At 30.8% G+C, this 4,231-nt stretch overlaps 1 pseudogene; it reads right to left on the bottom strand.

Moving 5' to 3' along the window:
- Positions 1 to 969: 969 nt before the first annotated feature.
- On the bottom strand, positions 970 to 1,069 carry LOC138834992 (U6 spliceosomal RNA; annotated as a pseudogene).
- Between the last annotated feature and the right edge of the window lie 3,162 nt (positions 1,070 to 4,231).

The following is a 4,231-nucleotide window of genomic DNA, read 5'->3' as shown; positions in this document are numbered from 1 at the left end:
AGGATAAATATGTATCACTACCTCTTTTAAATTGTGGAAGGCTGTAAAAATTGTTCTAACTCATAATGGTTTGGTTAAGATTCTTAAATTTCAAAAATGCCAATCCATCTTTGTGTCTGTACAAAATATTTTCACAATACAAAGCAACAGCAATATCTTACTTTAAAAATTCATGGATTCCATAGTATTCTTCAAGTGAATTGCCTGACTTTGATGTCAAAATGTATTCAAGAGTTGTTTGTATACATCTATAATGATTTCTGCAGGGTTTGTGATTTTTAAATCAGAAATCACTTTAACTTATCTGTTGAAATGAGTAGTACAGAAACTAAAAATATTTCTGGTGCTTGTATGGAAAAAGTATATTTTAAAATACTCTGTATTTTGTTTGTATAATGTCCATAATCTATTTAATTCTCTCCTAGATATAATACTTTGAATTATACATTGTTTTATAATATATAGGTTCGTTAATAAATGTCTTATTTCAGATAGCATTCCATATAGAAAAAGTTTAAGATTCCTTTTTTTTCCTAGGTCCTTATAGTATTTTATTTCTTTGGGATAAAATGACAATGTTATCCAATTTCAAATGTTTTGTAAAGATTATGCTATGTAAAGGCCATTCTAAGGTGAGGATTTAACACACTGATGTCAAACTAACTTTCAGTTCAATGAATTACATATATTGTTACATTTGCCTTTTTAAATTTTTTATTGTGAAAATACTGTACAGAGGGGTTACAATTACATGGGCAAGATAATGAGTACATTTTTTATCAAGCATTGTAGCCTCCTCCTGTATTTACCCTTCCCATCCATTCCCATCCTTCCCCTGCTTCCCCACTCAATCCTCCCTGCTACCCCTCCACCAGCACAAAGTTGTAAAGTTCATTTTTCGACATAACGACTTGTATTTTTGTAATAAATTTTTAATGACTGTTTTTCATTTCTTGCATCTCAAGAATGAAAAATATGGAATATTTCACAAATTTTCATATCATCCTTGTGCAAGTGCCATGATAATCTCTATATTGTAGTAATTTGGGTAAACGTCCTGCTGAAGCATGTAGTATCCTGTAAATTTAAGTAGTTATTGATGCAATCTTTATACAGGCATATATCCTTGGTTGACTGTTTGTAACTAGGAAACCTTATTGTTCCTAAAAATGTTATTGATCTTACTTCTCTAAAATTCTGTGTATATTGGGAAAAGCTAATATTGTTTGGTTGATTGCTCACATTTGCAATTTTTTTGTCAATGACTATTTTAAGTCTTTTTCATTTTAAATTTGATCATACTTTGAAGCCTTTATAGCTAGGTCCAAAGGTGATTGTTTTCCAAGTACTTATTTATAAACTGAGTTAGCTTTGTGGAGCTAATGGATTCAAAGTAAGCCTTGCTTAAGAGCTACTTCTAAATTTCTGCAGCTTAAAAATTCCTAAATGATGTCTTACTGGTAAAAATGTCTACCTGATCCTTTACTCTTCTTCCCTGTAGCAACAGACCAACCAGAATATCTTACCCTGACAGCATAGATTTTCTTATTGGAACAAAACTAATATTAGTTAAAAGGGATCATAGAGAGATAAACAGTTAAGACAGAATCATTTAGACTAGAAGGTATTTTATCAAAATATAATTGTTTTTTATACCTAACATTTCAATAGTAGCTAAAGCCAAGAAGGTGAAAAAAATTTTCACATGCATGATTACCAAATGTCCTGGTCAATCTACCATCCATCCAGGCAGGAATTTACACTACTGCCTTTCTTTCATCAAATATTTTCATAGTTACAAGAGAAGTCTATATGTTTCTCCTCGATATTAGGCCTTAAATTGGTAATGTTTTAATCACAGTGTTTCCTCTTGTCTCTAGGCTGTAAATCTCCAAATGGTAAAGTTTTAGGTCCAACTCTACCAAACACTGAGGTAGAAATAATGGAATAATATTTTAAAACACAGTTGCCTTTGATACCCTAACCACAACAGAACATTGCAAAACATGTGCCTTTTTTCTTATATTTTATAGTTATATATTTTATATTTATACGTGCTGATATTTTTTCACACAGTGAAACTTACTAGAATTAATTGATAATTTGACAAATAAATAGATATTTATTACAATAAATAGATTTGAATATAAATAATAAGGTTTAGAATGTACATTAGAATATAAAAAGTATCAATGCAATGTCTTTGGTATAAAGTTGTGATATGTTCTAAGTATTCTTGGTCTTTTGAATTCACATTGTAAAAAAAAAATTGTTTTCCTCTAATCTATAAGGGATTTTACTCTGCTGCTCTGTTTATTGTTTTAACTCACTGGTTGCAAAATGTTTTTCTCTATATTTCTGAAGCATTTCTACTTATTGTACCCAAATTTTGCTGATATGATATCTAAAAGGTATTATTCTTCTGCAGGACTAATGGGTCCTAGGATCCCAGGTCTTAGTTATCCTCTTCATCTGATAACAAGGGGAAGATTTCTCACCGAGGCTCATGAAACATGCCAACAGAAATTAATTGAAAATCCATCTCAATTCCTTATGACACCGGAATTAGTGGTAAGCAATTGTGTAATGCAATGCAACTTAAAATGAAAGATGAGATCACAAAATCTGAGAGAAAGTACAGTAATTCAAACTTTCAATTAACAAATGACCAGCCCATATGAGTGACCAAGATCACAAATGTCACAAAATTATTTTTAATACCCCTCTTCTAATGATTACTCCAAGATTTCAGTCCAGCATAAGTAGGCAAAAAAAAAAATAGTTCCTAGAACGATAGATCCATAATTGGTCTACCAAGGCTAGGAAAACTTGACTTACAGGTCAAATATAATTCACAAAAACATTAATTGAGAAGATCGTTAATGCTTCAAAATACTGGTACTTCAGTAAAACTTGTTTCTGTAGAATAAAAATGTTATCATTCTCAAACCAATGATAACCTACACTTAATCTCCTGAAAACATATTCCTTTTCAAATAATCTCTTAAAAATCACATTCACCAAAATAACATTTGACAAGTAGACAATATTGACATTACAAATTTTTCAAGTTTAGGGTGCAAGTTACAATAGAGTTGTTTTATTTACCCAGCACTAACGCCAAACAGGTTCAACCATTCATTAAAGTGTAGAAATAGTACCACCCACCATTTGTGTTGTTCAGTAGGTGCCTTACAGAAATGTGTCAAATAGAAAAACTTCCCATAATTCAAACCCAAACACTAGCTAATAAAGTAAGTTTAATCACTTACTAAGGTACATTTTAAAAAGTCACAAATAGTTGCTTTATCATATGTTGTTTTATGTTTTACCTATCAGTTTAACATAGGAAGAAATATGACTTAAAGTCATGAATATGGGTACTCATCAGAGATGTGACAAACATAAAATCTGTCTTCTATTTCTACCATATTCCTGTATAGTAGTAAATCGTAGTCTTCTTCTTTTTCCAAAACTTATAGGTAGTAGAAAATATTATCCCATGTAAAATAAAATAATCACAAACCTTTTTCAAAGCCATTTATAAAATTTGGTAGTTAGGAATATATTCTAAGCCATTTTTAAACTTTCTTGTTGACTAAAGATTAATCTTACAAATGGATGAGAATAAAATCATGTCTAGGTGCTTCACGTCTCCAGTCTTGCAAATTGTTATTGCAGATTAATGAATTATGGAAATATAAGCTGACATCAGTTCAAGTGTACGAAGGATTGAAACTCCATGGATAGTATATAAACTTTTCAAAATATTAACAGTTTAACAGAATGACTATCAGGAAGTTGAAACCAGAGAGGAATAATAGTAAAGAAAGAATGAATGAAAAATGGAACAAGGGGCAAGTACAGCTAGAATACTCAATGTACACATGTGATAAAGGAAGTGATAAATCTGAAATACATCTTGGAGAAGGGGTTGGTTGAGAATGAGAGAAGGAGTCACTCTGATCCAGGAGCATTGGACAATTAGATGGACATATTTATTGTAATACACTTGCACAACCTTTTGAAATTTAATTAAAAAACACAACAAAAAACAAAAACACACAAAAATCATAACCAAACAGCAATCTCTAGAGAGGATGTATATGACCTCTCAAAATTTTAAATAGTTCATGAAGGGTAATCTTGGGAATAGCAAACAAAGCTGTTCAAAGAGGGCAGGTTGGGGTAGCAGAGAATTTTGAATAGATTTAAGTAGATTATCTAAGGT

This window comes from Dipodomys merriami, unplaced genomic scaffold (genome assembly GCF_024711535.1).
Source record: "Dipodomys merriami isolate MVZ:Mamm:240054 unplaced genomic scaffold, mDipMer1.0.p SCAF_220, whole genome shotgun sequence".
Lineage (NCBI taxonomy): Eukaryota > Metazoa > Chordata > Mammalia > Rodentia > Heteromyidae > Dipodomys > Dipodomys merriami.
Note: the sequence above shows the minus strand (reverse complement) of the source record. Positions and strands in the feature narration are given on the sequence as shown.